General features: G+C 31.7%; 1 long non-coding RNA gene and 1 other non-coding gene across 2 annotated transcripts; both read left to right on the top strand.

Moving 5' to 3' along the window:
* Positions 1 to 740: 740 nt before the first annotated feature.
* Positions 741 to 846, top strand: LOC121214938 (small nucleolar RNA R71). Its single transcript, XR_005910675.1, has one exon. It is a non-coding gene; the product is annotated as a small nucleolar RNA R71 (small nucleolar RNA).
* A 9,537-nt stretch (positions 847 to 10,383) lies between these two features.
* Positions 10,384 to 14,200, top strand: LOC121214489 (uncharacterized). The gene is made up of 3 exons (XR_005910100.1): positions 10,384 to 10,691; positions 10,853 to 11,012; positions 13,950 to 14,200. It is a non-coding gene; the product is annotated as an uncharacterized lncRNA (long non-coding RNA).
* The last annotated feature ends 8,083 nt before the right edge of the window (positions 14,201 to 22,283 follow it).

The following is a 22,283-nucleotide window of genomic DNA, read 5'->3' as shown; positions in this document are numbered from 1 at the left end:
CAAAACCTTCTTCATCTCGCACAGTAATTCTGAAATCAACTTCGTAAGTTGACCGATTTGGTTCTCGAGCCCTTGAATCGACGCTTGTTGATTTTTAAGTGTTGTTTCGTTGTTTTGGAAGCAGGTTTCTGACACCAAAATAAACTTCATCAACATCTCCTCAAGGTTCGGCTTCTTCTCTTATTGGTAAGGTGGTTGAAAGCTTAGAGGGGTTGTGGTCTTTGGTTTCCTTGACCACTCCAAGAGAAATTGGGATGGTTCCTCCAACCTGCATTATAAGTGTTACTGTAAGGATTATTTTGAGGTATAGAATTATTACCCATATAGTTAATTTATTCGTTCTCTGCGCTAGGACCGTAAGGTAAATATTTTGGATTGATTATTCCTTCTCCATTTACATTGCATTGCATCACCGGATGTACCTGTGTAGAAACACATAAACCATCAATTTTCTTATTTAATTGTTCTACCTGATTTGATAACATGGTGACTGTATCTAGGTTGAAAACACCGGCTGCTCTATTGTGTTTCGTCTTCATGACTTGCCACTAATAATTATTTAGTGTCATCTCCTCTATAAATTCATAAGTCGTTTCAGGTGTTTTATTGTAAAAGGATTAACTGCCTAGTTGAGGGATTCACCACCGGCTATAAATTCACCACCAGCTGCTACATCGATTAACTGCCTAGTTGAGGGATTCAAACCGTTGTAGAAGGTTTGAACTTGTAGCCATAGAGCTAACCCATGGTAAGGGCACCTTCTCAATAAATCCTTATACCTCTCCCATGCATCATATAGAGTCTCTAAGTCAATTGCACGAAGGAAGAGATATCATTCCTCAGCTTAGCTGTTTTAGCCGGTGAAAAGTACTTCAATAGGAATTTCTCGGTCATTTGGTCCCATGTGGTGATCGAACCTCGTGGTTGAGTGGTAAAGAATTCAACCACTGTTTAGCTTTATTCCTCAACGAGAAGGGAAACAACTGTAGGCAAATGGCATCGTCAGAAATGCCATTTATCTTGAAAGTATCACAGACTTCCAGAAAGTTAGCCAAATGAGTATTTGGATCTTCGTCTTGCAAACCATTGAACTTAACAAAATGTTAAATCATCTGAATGGTGTTCGACTTCAGTTCAAAATTATTCGCAGCAATGGTAGGTCTCACAGTACTCGATTTAGCCCCAGTTAGAGTGGGCTTGGCATAATCGTACATCGTACGAGGAGTTGGATTTGGATTTGCTAGACTCGCAGTAACCACAGGAGGTAGCTAATTATTCTGATTATCAGCCATCGACTCAATAATAATAATAACATCCTCTTGCTCTTCCACTATATTCTGTCGACTCTGTCTTGCTTCTCTACGGTTTTTGTGAGTTGTACTTTCAATTTCACTATCAAATACTAAAGGTCCCAACGAGTTTCTTCTAGTCATAAATTAAAGGAACCTGCCAGAAGCAAATAAAAGAAAAAATAGAAAACAAAAATAAAATGCAATAAAAATAAAAAATGGCTAAATTAATAAAAATCGAGTGTTCCTAATATTTTAGTCCCCGGCAACGGCGACAAAAAGTTGATGGTTACTAAACTAACTATAATTACGACAAAGGCAAGCGCACCTATCAAACAATAGTATAACTATGGTGAGTAGGGAATATTCTATCCATGAAGACTAAAAGTACTAGTATAACATGGGTGTGTGGCCAGCCCGTGTGGAAATGCTCAGGCCGTGTGGATGCTAAAAAGAGCTTTTTTTGCTCAATTTTGGCTCGTTTTTCGCTCCATTTGCTCCCTTATGCTTACCTAAGTATAGAAACATAAATTTAAAGGATTAGGAGCATCAAATTCACTCATTTACATAATAAATAATCCAAAAACACATCAAGAATGGGATTAAAAACATGTTACTTTTGTAGCTTATCACTTACTAAACATTTATTGTTTACGTAGTTATTTTTCTTTACTTTTTAGACTATCAAAAGCTCAATCGGGTTGGAAGCTCGTCGGAGATTTATCACACTATCCAGTAATTATATCGGTAGATGTTGATGTCTTGGTTAAGGTTATAGTGGCATGTATAGGTATTTTGGTTAATGTTAGCCTATGTGTTTTGGTTGTGGAAATGACCATCTGGTTAGTTTGCATTTTAGCGTTGTGTTGGTAAAATGATATATATTATAAGTTGTATATAAGTAGCATTGTAATGGTTGATATATGACTTGTTATGGTTGAATGATGGTAGATAGAAAAGTAGTAGAATGTGCATATTAGATATGACATATAACTTGTTGTGAATTGGTGTTTTACCATAGTAAGCATCTATGTATTTTGATGCTAATGATTATGTGGTACAGTTGATACCAAATGGTACAGTTAATCTATTATTTTGGCCAAATTGAGTACATGGTTATACATGTTTTAATGTTGTCATTTGATGTGCCTTTGGGCATATTGGTTGAATATTATTATACCATATGTGTTTGGCTTGATTATGCATGATTTTGGCGCCTTTTGAGGGCTTATGTATATGTGCAAAAGGGATTATAGGTATATGTTGAAAATGGTGAGAAAAATGGCTTGTAAAATAGCCTATTTTTGTCCACACGGGCAAAGACACGGGCATGTGTCTCAGCCGTGTGTGATATACGACCAGGTAGCACGGCCGTGTGTCCCCTATAGTTTTCAAAGGGTTACAAGTCAGGTTTTACACGGCCTAGCACATGGTTTGGCACACGGTCGTGTGAGGTTATTTCGATGGGTACATGGCTTGGCACATGGGCGTGTGGTTTGGCCATGTGACCCAAGTCAGTGAGTTACATGGGTATGGACATGGGCTGGGACATGGTCGTGTGTCCCTATTTTGAATGCCTACACGGCCTAAGACATGGGTGTGTCTCTTGGCCGTGTGAGTTACACAACCTAGCCATACAGCCGTGTGACCCCTGCAGATTGTAAATTTTCATATTTTTCTTGAAATTTCTATATGTTTCTGATTTAGCCCTGATTTGTTTCTAATGTGTTTTAGGGCCTCGAGGGCTCGTATAAGGGACAATATGTATGCTATTGATTGGTTTTGCTATGATTGATGATATGAATTAAATGTTTTAAAATTTTTTATAGTTCTAAAATGTAAACTTCGGTAATGCTCTGTAACCTTGTTTCGACAACGAATACGGGTTAAGGTTGTTACAGCACTCGACTGAGAACTATTTCTACTTAGTAATTAATGGTTTTTATTTAAAATTTTAGATTTACTTAAGAGTTTATAATTTTTGGGACTCTCTGGACTGTATGGTTTTAACTGTTGGTTTTGGTTTCGATTGTTTTCTATCCTGCGTGGACTGTCAAAACGATTTATGAAAATGACGGTTTCATGCAAACAAAGGTTTTTCTGAAAATACGAACTCGATTTCCAAAATATAATGGTTTCTAAGTCTTCCGCTGTAAATTATGTTTTGGAAAATGAATTAATTAAATAACGCTTTCAGTAATAGTTATATAAATGAATATGGGTTATAAAGCTTGGATGATTTATCGAACAACTATACAAAGTTTTGTCGAAGTAACACTGATTTCAAAATCCTTCTTTGTAACACTCTCAGATTCGGCCATAACGTCTAGGCTGAGTTTGGGGTGTTACAATCTTCAGGGTATAGAAATGGATTCTAATGAGAGCACCCCCTGTAGTACACTCGTCTTCCAAAATAATCGTAAAATTTCTCCCATTCAGGTCTATAGGGGTAGTATACATCAAAACCAAGGTTACAACCTTCCCGGAACATATCAAAGAATGGTTGAAATTTTATCCCAACAAGGTTCAGTGGATCGAAAGCCACTTGCATGGTAGAAAGCACCCCCAACATAACGATAACAAGAATGATTGTTTTTTCATTTCTTTCTTTCGAAAAACTTTCTTTTCGTCAAGGATTAGATCCGCCTCTTCAAACTTTCGTTGACAATGTTAAGGTGTGCCTCCAGTTGACAAATTCCTCTTGTATCTCTTTCTCTTTCTCTTTCTGCCATCGATCTCTCTCACATAGAGTCACATCTTCTAAAGGTGTATACCCTACACTAGCAATAGCGCTAATGGCAGCTCTTGTTGTTTGCGCTGAAGTTTGTGGCAAGGACTTGGCAAGAGTAGCCTTAAGTAAAGCCTCGCTTGATATAACACCCCATACCCGACCCAATTGTCAGGTCCGAGTTTCAGATGCTGCACCAACCCGAATAAATTAAAGATACTTCTATGTCTAGTTTAATTACATGCTTGAACAACTTTATTTCAAAATCTAGCTGTCATTTAAGCTCGTACAAAATTTGTGATAAATTCCTACGACATTGATTCCCATGAATATTTGCAAAATTTTGGATTGAGACTCTATAACAAATATAATCACCTTAAACCCTGAGGCGAGGCCTCAACGGGTGCCCCTCTATATACATAAACAGTTCCCACACACCACTTCACTTCGACAGAGTCTGGCTTGGTCCCTCTTGATGCCTAAGTCTTTATCTATCCTGCATTCAAACAACAATTCTATAAGTTTAGAAGAACTTAGTGAGATCCACACCTAACTTTAAGTAAAACTATAAAATAATCTTAAGAATTATAGAGTTTGGCTTAGAAATTAACTCATTGAATTTTATTGGAGAATTTGTGAATTCAGTTGGCAATGTCTTTGCCTTAGTCTCTATAAGTCATTTGTTGGTGGACATGACCCTTAATCAGGCCATAGTTATGATTTCTCATTAGGGCCTCACCTCATTTGTCATCGATCCACATCCCTACTGCTCGTAATTTTTACTCCAGCCTGGCGACTCTCAGCATTTTCCAAATAATTGTCGTAACACGGGACCTTACCATAGTACAATCTCTTCTTAACATTCTCTTTTCCTTGGGATAACTAGTGCTTACAATGCAACCCTCCATATCAATCCATTCCTTAAGGAGACTACATTGATCATACAATTTCTACCTTTGGTAGATCAACAAGTTCTTTACCCTTTCATAGTCCTGACGGACATCCGTTTTCCAATATTTTCTAACAGACTTTACTGATTATTTATCCTTGTGCATGCATTTCCTCCCACGAAGACCATTTTCGGCCTATTTAAATATTTCAACAGACTTTTTATCGGCTTATGACTCATGATTGCGTCCTATTAGAGTTTATTCTGTGTCTGCTCAGACCATGTGGGATTCGCAGCTTCCTTGGTAGACTAGTTTTGACGTACATTATGTATCTCTTTATCTAAGAAGTCTCTTCCTCTTTTCATCCTAACTGGGGTTGAGGCATTCCCATAGCCCATTCATCATCACTTTTGGCAAAATCTTTCATTATTCCAGTGGAATGTGTTCCTCAAACACGCTAAGCTCATTCATTTTTGTGACTTATCGCTCCAATCATACACAACAAACTTTACTTTAATCCTAGGCCTTCCTTAGGAACTGCAGACTTTCCAATTTTGATTCTCATTTTTTACGTCCCGGCAGACTACCCCATATTTACTATCCTGACGAACTCTATTGGTTGCCATAGTCAAGCTATGGTATTGCATATTATACCTCTTTTGAGGTGTCGCCCTGTAGGACCTTACCGCTATCGCGGTGTTACCCCATAGAGCCTGTTGACCGTCGTCGCGGTGTTGCATTGTGGAACCTAATAACTTTTTTCATGGAGTCATCCCAAAAGAACTATTTCACATTTCACCTTGATACTTGAACAATGAAGTATCCCCTCTGCATGGCTCAGAGCTTCGCACATCATGGTTTGCACTCAGCAATACCGTATGGCGGTATCTTAATGAAATTTCATTTTCCCTATTCCTCCATCCATTCCTCCATTTCGTCATTCTTAACCTTGATGTTTGAACACCACAGTGTCTCCTTTGCAAGGCCTAGAGCTTCGCACATCACGGTTTGCATCTAGCAATACCGTATGGCGATATCTAATAGAAATTCCCATTCCCAAGTCTTGACTTCATCTATTCCGTTAACACTTTTCTCCACACTACGTATACATTACTCAAGCATATCATACAATTTATCATTAAACCACTATTACACAATATTATCTATCATTAACTTTCTACCATAAAACAATCAACAGACAACTGGTAAGAGCTCACACAACATTGTGCACACATACAACTAACTCTTTCTTCAATTCCAGTACATCATCAACATGATACATGTAAGTCACATTACATCATCTATCACCCAAAGTCAAGGTACAGAAACTTACATTGCTTTCTTATCCTTGTCAGCTTAGCTTGTCCGAACACTAGAGCCTCATTTGTCCTGGCAATTAAGCATGACAACTATTTATCGATTAAACTAAAAGTGTTTAACCCTTAAAACTCAAAATCCATCATTATAAAGAGGTTTTTAAGAGTTCATACTCTATTTCTTTTTTCAATCAATGAGTACAGAGAGGTAAAGAAGCTTACTAGTTCCTCAATTTTTTTACTACTAGACTTCAATGCACACTACTATTGCAACATGCAGAGCTTCCTTCAACTACATCGTCTTCTTCTTTAGAGCGATTGAAGAAGATGATGTTATAAAGAGAAAAATGTGTAAACAGAAATGATAAATTTTGTTTCCACACACCTATATATATACTCCCACGACACGATCTTTACTGTTCATCACAACCATTCATCCTTAATCATTTGGTCTCCCACTATAGAACCAATCGGTTCCATCCTAACCAAACCAAGATTAAGATCCAACTATTATAATTCAGCCACTAAAATTTATGAATTTCTCAGTGGAGTCTGACAAGCCACTAATCCTTTCAATTTAATATTAACTTCCCTAGATTTCGGGTCAATAAGACACTCGAGTGTTACACTGAAAATAGCTGGTTGTTGGAGGGGAGGGTCAAGACACCATGAGGTCATAGACAATTATTCCCTTGGACTTTGTAGAAGGTTATTTTCCCGATGACCCACTTTTCTATCGTTTCCTCTCAGAGTCCCCAACACCTTCGCTATACCTTTTTAACCTAGCCAAAGTAGCATTATCTATGCAATACAATAAAGGTAAACCCAAAAAACATACAAAAATAAAAATAAGGGTTATCTGATAAAATTTTACCAAATTCATCGTTGTTAGTATTAAGAAGTTCTGGAACACCCAAGTGACGATCTTCATACAACTGAGGAATAATTTGATTAGTATTCGAAGGTGCTACCTAATTGCGATCGGGTAGGTGGAAAAGCTTGATGATACGGAAAATGGGTTCCAAGGCCACCCCTCACAGACTTTTGGCTATCTCGAATCTAATGTGGAAGGGAAAGGTATATTATACTAAGAGTATAATTTTGTCATTCTCAAAACCATCCGCCATGTCTTGATTCATGTAACCGTTAACACATTTTCCCCCAAGACAGTATTTGAATATGCCTCTCAAAGTAATTTCAAGAGGAACCACTAGAATCCTTTTTTTGTTTATCATTTTGAATTGGCACAAACCTCCAAGAATGTCATGAAAACGTGGACAATAATAACATTTTTAGTAGAAGGCCATATGCACTCAATAGGAAAGTTAAATCTCCTACCAAACTGCAGCTTTATCAGGATATATTTGTTGTAATCAATATTTATGGTCACAGCCTCACTATAAAACAGGTTCTCTGTCCAATGAGAAGTTATCCAAGGGGTAAACTCGAATAATCGAGAAAGCCTATCTTCATTCAACTCCCAAAAAAAGTACATATATTGAAACATCCAATTAGAAAAGTATACGCCCCTCTTGTAAAACATGATGAAAAATCTAACGAGTAGCCACCAAAAAAGGTTTGTCAACTACCTCGGTGCCACATTGAAGTCATACAAGACATCCTGAATGAAATCCAATAAGGGGAACGTAAAACCCGCTTTTAGAAAAAATAAAAGAAGGAAAAGTCTTGGCCTCCCACCAGTTGAGTTTGGGTTGAATACTTTACTAGCATTATGTGACCCTCTCGAGATACAAAATTCGTACTTATGATGCTTTGTGACTAAATCGTGACATAGTAGCAGGTTTTTCATCTCCCGAGAGGTCGTAAAACATGGATAACTAAGGCTAACAACAGGCTCATCATTACCCCTTTTGGCCCTCTTAGCAACAGATCAGTCAGATTTTATCAACATCATTTTTTGATGCCTCGATTCCTCTCTCACTAGAGCATAGCCAGAACGGCCACCGGCCCTACCTTAACTTTTGCCAGACCGTTGATCTTCCTTAGCCATTTTTCAACAAAATTGCAATATGTATCTTTAATGAGGACAAAAAGAAGCACCATAAGGTGAATCGAAGTAAGCAAACTGCTAAAATGAAGAAATTGTTGCAAAAAATTAACAAAAGCAAAAAAAATCGACACCAATAGTTCCAGAATTTCAAACAAAAAAAGGAGGCAAAATAACTTCAAATAAGACAACCCATAAATATGTATAGATTTTTCTCTCAAAATGTAGAGTTTTTAAGGACAACTAGCATCCAATGGCAACTCACCACCTATATCAAAAGGCTGCTGATCCTCATTATCACCACTCCCAAAAAATACAGTCATCAGATCTCAAATGTTTGGACATAATGTTTCATCGTGAAATAAACCCACCATCCGGAGTGACCAATAAAAAAGAAAGATATCAAATTGAAGTGTCTTGAAGAAGGCCACTTCATAACCTTCCTCTCGACTCAAAAAGGGAGGGGAATATTGTTATACCCCTGTCTGTGACAAGACACGTGCCAAGCCTAAAAGACACCTGAGCAGTAAGCCCACCACCAGCAAGCCGAGTAGTCACCTGTGAGCTCACTCTCCCGAGTTGACTATCCAGACAATGAATGGTTTAATCTTCGCTGGGAACATGAAGTCGTTTGGTCAACAAACATCATGTGGGCTCAACTGCTTTATCCCATCAGAGTTGGAATGAATGACAAGATCTGTCTTGTCACAGACATCCTTGTCAAATCAAAAACACCCCTCTCATGAGCTTCGTAATGATGGCTAGATGGAGAATCCAACATGTTAACACCATTCTGTATGAGACCCCTGCCTATAAATACTCCCAGGCACGATGAAAATGGGGGGCCGTTTAAGAATATTAAGCTTACAATCTCTCAACATTCTTCCAACCCTCAACCTTCAAACTCTCTTTATCATCATTCTCCATAACCTCCAGCTCTCTGCCTTGATTGAGTGAACTGATCTCTTCAACAACCATTCTCTTCTCCTCTATACTCTTTTCATGTTGAGCACTGTATCAACAATTGCAAAAGTATAAAATATTGATTTTATTATTTTATTTTTTTATGCTTAAAAAAAATAGGCTACAACTTGTAACTTGTAACTTGTAACTTGTAAGTGAAATTTTTAAATAATTATTTTTATAGAAATTAAATAATTAAGTAATGAAAAAAATTAAGTAACTATTTGTAATTATTTTTATAAACGGATGAAATCCGATGACTGTGATTTTCACTTCTTTCAAATGGAGGGAAAAAATTGGCTTTATGACTATTTCCATTGGAAACGGGTGTACGGGTTCGGCCGAAAGTTCAGTGTCGGGTTGTATCCATTTTAATTCAACACTGGCCCACTTGTTATTTCATGATATACCTAGTCTCTAGACCTGTCCATGCCGCCCGGCCTGACGGCCCGCCCGAAATATGGAAGGGTTCGGGTAAAAATATAGGCCCGAAATATGGGTTTGGGTAAAAAAATTAGGCCCGTTTAGAAAACGGGCCGGGCCTCGGGCACAACTTTTTTGGCCCGGGCCCGGCCCTGCCCGGCCCAAATATAATAAATATATTTTTTATTTTTATTTTTTATTTTTAAAATATTTTTAAAATACTTTTATTTTTATTTTTAAAATAATTTTTTGGTGTTTATTAAAAATGGGGCCGGGCCGGGCCTGGATAAAATTTCAGGCCCATATTTCAGGCCGGGCCAGGCCCAGGCCTAGAAGTCGGGCCAAAACTTTTTCCGGGCCCGGCCCGGCCCATGGACTGGTCTACTTGTCTCTTAGTTTAGTACATAAAATTTCAATGGGGTGACAAAAGATATGTTATAAAGTTGAGATCCATTGAGGTTGTTTGTAGCGTAGGTGGTATCTGTTGGGCAGGGTGATAGTTGGGAGAAATTAGAAAATTTATTTAAAAGGATTGAAATTAAATTGTAATTTTTAATAATTTATATTTTATAAATTTTAAAAGATTAAATTATTTTTTATTATTTTAGGAGGGTCAAATTGTAATTTTAGTTTTATCATTTTGAAATTTTAAAGAGTTTAAATAAACAATTTTCTATTTTAGGGGGGGTCTGCCCCCTAAATACGCTAGTGAGGTACCATCTCCTCTCTCTTTCTTACAAGAGTTGTTATGTTGTCATTCTTGTGGTGTGTTTTGAGGGGGTTTTTTTTCGTCTTTGAGTGTTTTTAAAAATTATCTTTAAAATATAATTGATAGTTCGAAATTGCATATTATTTTTGTTCGAAAATAGATCTTAAAGATGCTACCGTGTCGAGATATCTCTTATTTCTTTCTCTGGGAAAATAGATATCATCTGAAAAAAATTTCAGTTCAATCCTTTTTTTTTCTCTCCACTCGAACCAATCCGTCCATTTGGCTTATTGTATTTAAAGTAGTGTTTAAGGGAGAAGTTAAAATATTTTTTGATGAAATTAAATTGTTTATTTGTATGAGAGGTAAAATATATAATTTTATCAATTTAGTGGTTTATATATTTTTATTTTTAAAAGATTAAATTAAATTTTTATCATTTTTAGGGTTAAAGTGCAACTTTATTGTGTACTAATTTAAAATTTTATATATTTTAAAGAGCTAAAATTATGATTTCTCATTTCAGGAGGCCTAGGCCTTTAACAGATCCACTTCCTGCGGCGCCCTTGATTGTATTGTAATATTCATGTGTTTTGGCAACCTCTTAATCGAAATATAATTGACCCGTTTCTCTCTAAAACAAAAGAACAACTAATTCAGCTGACATCGGTTTCAAATTCAATGAGGTAACCATTTTCCTCTTTCCTTTTATAAAAAAAGTGTTAAATCTTATCATTAACCTTTATATTATGTGTAAGTTGTGAATTTAAATTTTTTTTACTTTAATCTGGTTATTTTTAATTCTTCTATTTTTTTTAATTTCAGACCTTACAAATTGTAGTTGTTAAATTCATTAAGTTCTACTAATTCTAAAATATAATGAGGTAAACATATTATTATATGTGTAATGCCATGTGGACTTGCTATTTTCACATATTATTCACAAATAAATAATAAATAGATTTAATAATAGTCATTTGCGTCAAAATTGAAAATTTGGATTCGAAAAATATAGAGGTTAAAAATAATCCAATTGAAAAATTAATGACTAAATCAATACAAGGCTAATAGTAAAATTTAACCAAATAGATTTAGCCTCTTGTTTAGATCAGAATTGAAATTTCAAATTCAAAAAAAAATATAAAATTTTGAAGCAATGAACTCAAAAAATACAAAAACTAAAATTAAACAAAAAAACACTTGTTAAACAGGTGTAAGGGCCACTTTAGCATTATTTCTCAAAAGCAATTTTGGGCTAAAAAACACCTTTGAGCAAAAGCTGAAATTTTCTATTTCTGCTTTTGGTCAAAAAAGTGATTTTAAAAAGTATTTTTTTGTTCCAAAAGTACTTTTGAAAAATTCAAAAGCATCTTGTTTTGTAATATTTTTTTGGAGAAAAAATATTTTTTAGAAATAATGCTAAACTGATCTTAATTCATGCTATCACTTGTATTTTAATTTTTTTATAAAAACATTAATTAAAAGATTTTGGAGAGAAAGGAGATGAGAAATATTTAAATTAAGACCATAATCACTAATTAAACTATCATTTACTTTTTGGGGCTTTCTCTATGTATGTATATGGAAAGAATAAGATGTGGGAATGCTTTTAAATATTAAATTGACACTCTTTCATTATCAAAAGCAAATTTTGTGCACTAGAAAAAGGAAACTCTCAGCCGTTGCTTTATTTTACTAATTTTTTCAAGTAACTAATAAGCTGATTCAATTTCAACTACCACTTTACTATTTGGCCTATAGTTTCTAAATTCTTCAATCATCTCACTTTTGGTATGGAAAAAATAAGGGTAAATTGCATTAGTAGTCATCCAATTATACTTTTTATCACATGATTTTGAAAAGTTACAAAATATTTACTCAACTATTTAATTTTTTCTTTTTAGGTCACCAACTGACTAACATAAAAATGGAAATGCTTAATTCACAATTTAACCTTTGAAGTATACCCATTTTCTCACTTGGGTACCAAAAGTATCAGTTTCCTTATTTTTGGTCCATTTTGTAATGGATGTTAAAAAGAACTGTTAGGCGACTTTGGCCGATGAAAAAACGTCACATAGCATGTTTTGGTCAATGAAAAATGTCATGTGGCAATTAAGTTTATTTAAAATAAAAAAATAAATTTAAAATAAAAATTATAAAATAGAAAATTATAATATTAAATATTAAAAAACACTTTTGATTTTGACCGACTTGTAACAACCCGATTTTCGATGGTGTCGGAAATAGTGGTTCAAGGTCACTAAATCTGACGAGTTATTAAAAAATGTATTCCCAGGACTCCGTTCCGGTAAATCGGATTCGTAAATATTTATTATAAATATTTACGAAGCTAGTTGTGTAGTTAATTAGGTATTGATTAGGTGAGTTTGACTTAATTAAGGTTAATTAGATAAAAGGACTAAATTAAATTGATTGTGAAAGTTTAATTATGAAATAGAAAAAAATCAAAGGACTAAATTAGTAAATAAACCAAAAATGTGACACTTGTGTGGTAATAATAAAATACATGTGTAATAAAATATATACATACACTTGTAATAATATGTATAATTTACTTATTATTTAAGTATAAGACATTTTAGATTAAAATATTATTATATTATATTATTATATTACATTAATTAATCAAAACAAAATAAAGAAATGAAATAAAAAGAACAAAGGAAACAGAAAGCTTAAAACGAAACAGAGAAGGAAAGAAGGAAAGAAAGAAAAGAAAAGAGAAAATTGGGGTTTTGATGTTCCAAGCTCATTTGCTAGCGTTGTATAGAAATTCTCAACTAAAAAGGGGAAAAATATAGTCGACGTCGAATAGCTTTGAATTTCTGGTTTGTATTTCTATAATCTGAATCTAATTATTAATTATTGTATTTTGATTAAATGTTATGGTAAGTGATTGATGTGAGAATTATTATGTTTTACAATTGAAATGGATTGTTTTGGTATGTAATGAAATTACATTGGTTGAATTAAATTGGAATATATATTATGAATATATATATGTGTAAATGTGAAATTGTGCAAATATAACAATTAAATTATTTTTGGTATGTATAAAATTCAGCTTTAATGCCCAAGTAGATAGAATTTAGAACTACTGGGATATTAGTGGCATGCCATTAAGGGAACCTAAGCGCGCTCTCTGATTAATAGCACGTCAGTGCTCTCTGATTATTAACACGTTAGTGCTCTCTGATTATTAGCATGTCAGTGCTCTCTGTTCATTAGTGCATAATAATGCACCTCTGTATTTGTTCCGTATATCCGGTGTGTTCTATAAAATCTACTCTGGGCTAAGAATATGAGATAGTGAATTGAAACTAGAATGTGAAATATGTGAAATACAAGGGATACACGAGTCATATACACATGAATTGAATGTGGAATGGATAGTTTTAATGTTTAAATGATATCTGAACAAATTATGGAAAGCTATTATATATAGCAAGTGATGATAATTGAGTATCGTATGGTTTTTAAATGCTCAATTGTGTTTGACATTTTATTATACATATTATATTGTTTTATTTTTTTTAATATTCGGATTATATAAATACCACTGAGTTTATACTCAGCGTACAGTTTGTTCCCGTGCATAGGTGAAGTTAAAGTCAAATCGTTGAATCAACATCCAAAGCTGATCCCAAACTCATTGTGGTGATGAACATTTCTTTTGGTAATGGCATGTACCTAGAATGCCATGTATGTCATTTTACAAAATAATTGTAAACAATATTAAAGATGACATTGGTTACTTTATGCATAAATATAAGTATGTTATATTGTGATTAAGGAAGAATATGTTTAAGTTGTTATTTAAGTGGATATTAAATAAAGGACGATATGATTAAATTAAGATGTCAATGTAAAATAATTATGTAATGTTTGTATTTGTACCGAAATGTCTGATAATGTTTCGTAACCCTGTTTCGGCAACGGATACGGGTTAGGGGTGTTACACGACCATTGATTGATCATTGATCAATGTTGACCGGCCACGTGATGCTATTAGAACACACCATGTGCCAATTTTAATTTTTTTTTAGTATTATATATATTATATTGATTTAAAATGTAAATAAATCATATAATATATTTTAAAAAAGTTCAAAAATATTTTTTTATAAAATTCTAAAATATATAATTATTAATTTTAAAAATCCAAAATAATATATAAAAATTTAAAAAAGTATTTAAATTTCAAGTAATTGCAAAAATAATTCGAGTGTACTTTATGTACCAAATTGGGACAAAAAAAAGATTAGGTGTCGAAGTGAGAAAACGAGTATACTTTGGGGGCTAAATTGTGAATTAAGTTAAACGGAACACCCAAAAATCCAAGATAGTTGGGTGACCATTTTGTAACTTTTCATAGTTGGGTGACAAAAAAAAATACTAATAATTGAGTGACCATTTTATAACTTTTCATGGTTATGTGACCAAAAAAGAAAAAAAACTGAGTTCAGTGACTACAAATGTAGATTACCCAAAAACTAAAGATGATCTTAATAAAGTGTTAAGAAACATAAATTTCAATATTTTCATTTTTCATTGTTTTTGCTAATGGGGTAATGTAACTTTGCCCCTGAATTTTGATTCTTAAAATTTTTTTATCCACTTTGACCCTGAATTTAAAAATTGTTGTTCATTTAAGCCCATTCTATTTATGATCATGAAAAATGGGGATAATGTAACTTTTAGTCCCTAAACTTGACAACTAGGTTTACTTTGGTACTTGTATTTTTTTTGTTCATTTTGGCACTTGAACTTGACAACTAGGTCCATTTTGATTCCTAAACTTGAAAATTCTAAAAGTTTGGTGATGTGACACTCTAAGATTGTGCCGCATCATCACTTGAAAAAAAAAGATAATGATGTGGTACAATCTCAGAGTGTCATATTCAATATTTTAATAACTCAACAGATGGTTGAACACGTAAGACCATCAATTCTCGATTCAACCAGTTTAACCAATTCGACCGTCAGACCAACAATAATTAATTAATTAATTAATTAAAAATTTATAAAAATCTAAAAATCCAAGTAAAATTGGTTATATATTTTTATTTTTTTAGATTTTTAGGAATATTTAATTATTTATTTAATTATTGTTGGTCCGACTGTTAAATCGATCGAACTGATGGTCTAACTAGTTCAACCATCGGTTCGGTTATTAAAATACTGAATATGAAACTCTAAGATTGTACCACATAATCTTTTAAAAAAATATTTTTCAAACACAGAGTGTTACATCATCAAACTTTTAGAATTTTCAAGTTCAATAATCAAAATAGACCTAGTTATCAAGTTCAAGTGAACAAAAAAAAGTACAAGTACCAAAGTGAACTTAGTTCAAGTTCAGGGGCCTACTTGCCAAGTTCAAGGGCCAAAAGTTACATCATACCTTTTTTTTTCACAATCACTAATCGAATGGCTTAAATGAATAACAATTTTCAAGTTTAGGGATCAAAGTGAATAAAAAAAAGTTTAGAGACCAATGTGGACATACTTGCCAAGTTCAAGAGTCAAAAGTTATATTATCCCTTCAATAATTAATATATATAATATATTTATATTGCTTATAAAAAATTTTTCTCAATTGGTATCATGAGTTAATAAAATATCAAATCAACAAAGAATTAAAAACACCAAATTTTATTTTAAAGATATTTATGTATTTCAATAATTTTATAATTTTAAAAAATAAATATTTCATACTACAACTTTTTAAAAAAAATTAAAATGCATGAGAAATTAACTTTAGAGATTTAAGTTCTTTGGATGCGAGTTTAATTTTTAATGTTGATCTTATATCATATTTTTATATAAATTTAAATTTTCACCCACAACTTAAGTGTTACATAATGTAAAATCGATAATGCATAAATATGTTATTTTAAAATCTTAACTAAGATAAACGATAATTAAAAATCAGTTAAAAAACAACAAATATTATTATAAGTATGCATAAATATGTTATTTTAAAATCTTAACTAAGATGAACGATAATTAGAAATCAGTTAAAAAACAACAAATATTATTATAAGTATGTTTTTATCTTTTTATGTAGGCTTAATTCAGAATTTAGCCTCTGAAGTATACCCATTTTTTCGCTTTGGTATTTAATTTTTTTTCTCCTAATTCGATACCTAAAGTATCAATATGCTTTATTTTTGGTCCATTTTGTAACGATTGTTAAAAAAAATTTATTAGGCCACTTTGGCTAATGAAAAAGTGTCAGATGGTTTTTGCAGACTAATGAAAAAAACGTCACGTGGTAATTAGATTTATTTAAAATAAAAATATTAAATTTAAATTTTAGAAAATTATAATATTGAATATTTAAATATTAAAAATATGGTTGACTTTGACTAGCCATTGATACGTGTTGACTGACAGTTGACCATCTTGGCTGACCGTGGACTGATGTTGACCGGTTGTTGACCGTCATTGACCTACCACATGGTGCTATTAGAATGTGTCACGTTTCCCTTTTTTTAATATTATATATTATATTAATTAAAAATATAAAAAATCATATATAATCTATAAAAAAATTTAATTTTTTTATAAATTTTACAATGTCAAAATAATATATAAAAATTAAAATTTGTTATAAAAATTAAAAATATATTTAAATTTCAAGTAATTGAAAAAAAAACCTTTAAATTTAAATACCTTTTTAGAATTTTATAAAAAATAATTTACATTTTTTGTCATGATATTATTAATTTCAACTAATTTCTTTTCAATAATCTTTTTTTAAATATTTATTTTTATTTTTTCTAGATTTCATCTATATTTGAATTTTTTATATATTTATTTCCATTTTCATATTTTTTATTGTGCATATGTATTTAATAAAAGAAAATATTATTTTTTTATGTAAAATCATCATGTGACACTTTGTAATTGACTAACAGAATTTTTTTAACGTGTGTGAAAAATATAACAGATGCATTGATAAATTTTAAAATAAACATTTATCCAAAACATTATTTAAATTTATTAACATTATGAATTGATAAATTTTAAAATATTCAAAATTTTAATTTTTTTTATCTAATCATATTCTAAAATTTCAATTTTATGTTTATTATTATTATTTAAATATTGTCGTTATCTAACATAACATAAAAAAACATGCACACGTCAAAATATGAAAACACAAAAACGGTATCGTGTGCTGCCTCCGAAGTGGTTACAACTTCCTATTCATCGAATGATAACATAATATTGAAAACGACAGGTACAAAATGAAAATATAAATATATCAAAATTATATATTACAAATGGTTTAATTCTATCAAAGACCCTGTATACTTTTGAATTTTAAAATTTAATCCATGTACTGTAATTTGAGACATTGAGTCTTTATATTTTTTGAATTAAAGTATATGATTTTAAATTAAAAGAGTACAAGGACTCAATGTCTCAAAATTAAAGTATATGGATTAATTTAAATTTCAAAGGAGTATAAGAACCTTTGACATGTTTAATCCATATAAAATTGTCTATTAAAAAAGCCTTAGTCGTAGATAGGATGATCGATTGAACTTTAGCTCAGGTTGCATCATTGTTGCTATAACATGCAAGAGGACATGCGTTTTAGTGCCCTTAAGTGTATGTTATTTTCCAATTTAAGAGTTCGAGGGTTATGAGTAGTAATAGAAATTGTATAAAAATAATAATAAACAAGATGCTAAAAGTATTATACCAGTTCATGTACTATAATTTAGATAGCATTTTGGTCCCTTTATGAAAAATTGGCAAATTTATCCTTCCATGTTAGATGGATGAGCAAAATGACCCATTCGTTAAAATTGACTACCAATTTTTTATTATTTACATGACATTATTTTGTCTTATATTACATGACAACAAAAATTAAAAAAATTTTAAAAATTTTAAAAATGTAAAGAATTTAAAATTTTAATTTTTTTTCTTCATATTTTGAATTGCTTAAATTCTCATGCATATTATTATTGTAATTTTAGCTATTTTGCTTAACTTAAAGTTGCACCTTTTTGAGAGGGAAATAGACAATTTAGTGGCAACTTTGAGATTTAGTTTATGTATTCAATTAAATACTATCATTTTTTCTATTTAAAAAATTCAATTTAATCATTAACATTGTTAATATTTTCTGTAAAAGTTTATCAACTTCACATGTAGATTAGGCCGTCTTTACATAATGTGATATATGATTAATGAAAAATAAGCATGTTAACTTAACAAATTTTGATGAAAGCTACCGACGACAACGACAATGATTAGATTAAAATTTGTAAATAAAAAAAGTAAGAGGACTTAATTTTTAACTTTTTATGTATAAAGACTAACATCATATGTTAACCTAATACAAATTCTAATTTTTATCGTAAAAACATGTTCGATCCTTAGACCACTTGCAGCGTTATTGTTGAACTTTATATAATATATATAGGAGGGATTCACATACACCGATGTAAAATTAAGACAAATTTACCCGCTTTCATAATTTTTTATATGATTAATATTTTAACAATTTTACCATCATATTTCATATTTTATTCACGTAGATCATACATATCAAAATCAGAGTAAATTATTGTGATGTTATTTCTAATCGAATATAAAATTAAATACTAAATAAAATGGTTTTTTGATAATTGAATTTTAAAAATTATATGAATTCTCGTGATTGTCCAAGCTAAGAAATGTTCATTTGTAGAATTTATTCGAGTTTGAGTCTTTTGGGGAATAAGTGATAGGCCTTTATTTTAGGTACATGTGTATTACAATGGTTAGAATAAAATAAAATATAGTTAGTGGATATTTAAACTTGAAATCAGAAAGATGAGTAACACTCTTGAAAAAAATAAAATTTCTTCAAAATAAGCGGAAAAAAATTCTTCTCTTTACTGAAAATAAGTAATAAAGTAATTAAATATTACAAATTAAATTATTTTATTACTAATTTATATAATAAAATATGTGTAAAAAATAATAATCTTATGGAACATAGTATCGATGTATGCATGTATTGCATTTATATGTGATGGTATAAGTACTAATAAAATAATAATTAAAACTTTTGAAGGTTATGAAAATGGCGTGGGATACAGTAGATTCTGACGAGTGATCTATTAAAGCTGGACAAGTTTCAGTTAAATATTCCTTGTGGTCCCAACCCCACCAACCATTGCTATTTTTTTTTTCGAAAATTACTCAAAAGGAATGATTATTTATAAAAAGCGATTCAAATGAAAAATCATGCATAATAATGGGCCGAAATTTATAATGTTAGCCGGTGTGGCCGAATTCATCCGTCCCATCATGGCTTAATCATTGTTTTAAAAAATAATAATTATTCTTGATGTAGCAACCGCAGCGCGACGGACAACACTAGTATGTATTTTTTAAAATATTCACAAAAATACAAGTATTCAGGAAGGGAAAAAGAAAAACAAATTAATAGGGGTCGCCTTTCTCTTAGGCGATATCGAAGAAATAAAAAAAAATTGACAGGAATCTTTTTGGTGTCGCGAGGTTATTTGGGGACATCGAAGTCAAATAGTTAAAAAATATTTTTTTAGGTGCCGCCCGACTGTCTGGCGGCATCAAAAGCTTGTATATACCTCAACCCCGGTGATAATTTTGTATATGTTGATGTTATTGATTATTTTTTAGAATTTTTGTTGTTGCTGAAGACAAGAAACATAGGGAGAAGTTATTGTGATTAAAAATAAGAGGAAAAAGGGGGAACAATTCAGAGTTCAAAACAAGGGCAATTTTTTTTGAATTTTTCAGTTTTACTAAGATAAGTGATAAATTTAAGATATGTTTGATTTAATAGTGATCTAATGGCGCTTGGACATCGACAAATTTCATTTGCATTTTGGGAAGTGCGCAATCACCTTAGAAGATGTTGCATTACAACTCGAGTTCCCAGTAAACAATTATGCAGTAACGGGTTCAAGTATAAATAGAGCTTCCAATTGGCCGTGGTTATGTGGTAGCGAGTTCAAATTGGTTATGCTATCAAAGGAACCCAATTTCATGCCACAAGAAGAGGATGCTTTGTAAACCTCATACCCATTTTAATTGTCCAAAACATGCATTAGTGGTTGGTGTAGGAGCACTCTTTAGGGGAGGTGCCGGTTACGATGGACAAAATTTGAAACTCTGTCGGTGCCGATTACGGAAGATCGATAGACTCTTGTCTCACTAAAAGCACCTTTATCTCATAGGATTCTTGATGGACCCAAATCAAGTAAAGTTGAACATCACAAGATTCTTGATTCAAATAGAAGATGATAGACCTGATTCAAGCAAAGTTGAATATCACAAGATTCTTGATTCAAGCAGAAGATGATAGACCTGATTTAAACAAAGTTGAATATCACGGGATTACTACATTAGCAATTGTGTAATGTGATTGTAGTGAGTATTATTATCATACAATATAAAATGATAATCAGGATTAATAAGAGGTCGTTCCATTATTCATATAACTAGAAGTACGATAAATAAAACGAAAAGTTGTTGAGTTGACTTCAAAAAGAATGGATGTTGTGAAACTCCCAAAAATTATCTGTATACACACCAATATGAAATAATAGTGCCGACAATGTTTTCTTTTAAAAAGTTGTCGTAAGAAAATAAATTCTAAATATCTTTGACATGTACTAAGTGATCAATCTTACTATAATAACTGCATATGTCACTTCGAGCATGAATGTGGGAAAAAAAATTGAAAACGGGAAGGAAAAAATGGAACAGGGATAAAAAATGGAAAAAGAAAGAAGAAAAAGATTGGTGAGCTTGTAAAAATATCGAGAAAAAAATGGGTACTTGGTGGGGACAGTCCTATAAGGAAAAATGAATCCTTAAAAGAGGAGAGAAAAAAGAAACGGGGAAGAAATATAGAATCGAGATCAGTAAAACAAATCGAAAAAAGAAAGAAATAGAAAGCAAAAGGTTAAAACAAACGGGGGAAAAAAGGAAATAAAAAGCCACCATTGCCTCACCATTCCCTCGCTCTATATTTATTGGCCAAAATTCTCTATATATTTTCAAATCTCATTTTTCACAAATATTTTTGTTCAACCATTTATAAATAATACGAATCCCATATTTGGTTGGCTTCTCCTCATGCCTAAAAAGGGTAGAACAAGTTAATGTTTTGATATGTCGGCGAGAAGCTTGAGCTTGGTTTTATTGCTAGGAGTGAAAAGTATTGCCCATGGATAAAGTTAGAAATCTTTTTAAGGAGAAGGGATCGAAATAAAAGTTTAAAATTTTGAGGGGATTAAAGCTAAATGTTTTATTCTTAAAAAGGTTTAAATAGTATATTTTTTTATTTATTTGAATGATTAAAGGATTTAAAATGAATAATGAATATTTGAGAAGGATTAATAATGATCAAGTTTCATTGGTTTTGATTTCATTTATCATGACTTTTTTTTTTAAAAAATGATATCATACATTATTAATATATATAGACAACAAGTAATCTAAGAAATTTTAATTTTTTGATAGAATTTTATCTCAACCTAATTTGAACATTTAATAGTCGATATACATCCTAACATTATAATACCAATCTCATCCATACAGTTTATTGAATTGCTTTTGAGTCCTTTATCCTTGCAAAAGCTTGAATGCACTTGAATTGCCTATGCTCTCTTTTTGTTTATTATTTACATTATTATGTTATTTGTTTTAGGCGAAATGCGTTAATCTTGGTAGTTCTTTATGAAACTATACTACTTAGGAGAATGTCATATGTAGGTTGATGCAACATATGCACTTTGCTTGTATATTGCATTTGGTAGTTGTTTAGGATCTTGCACGGGCTTGTGTTTTAATTAGTTTGACGATTGTGAGTACCTTCACTATCTGTGGGATGAGTGAAGATGTTACAGTAGTAAGGTTAATGATGTTGAAGG

Source organism: Gossypium hirsutum, chromosome D02, assembly GCF_007990345.1.
Source record: "Gossypium hirsutum isolate 1008001.06 chromosome D02, Gossypium_hirsutum_v2.1, whole genome shotgun sequence".
Lineage (NCBI taxonomy): Eukaryota > Viridiplantae > Streptophyta > Magnoliopsida > Malvales > Malvaceae > Gossypium > Gossypium hirsutum.
The sequence above is the reverse complement of the archived record's forward strand: the minus strand, read 5'-3'. Positions and strand labels throughout refer to the sequence as shown.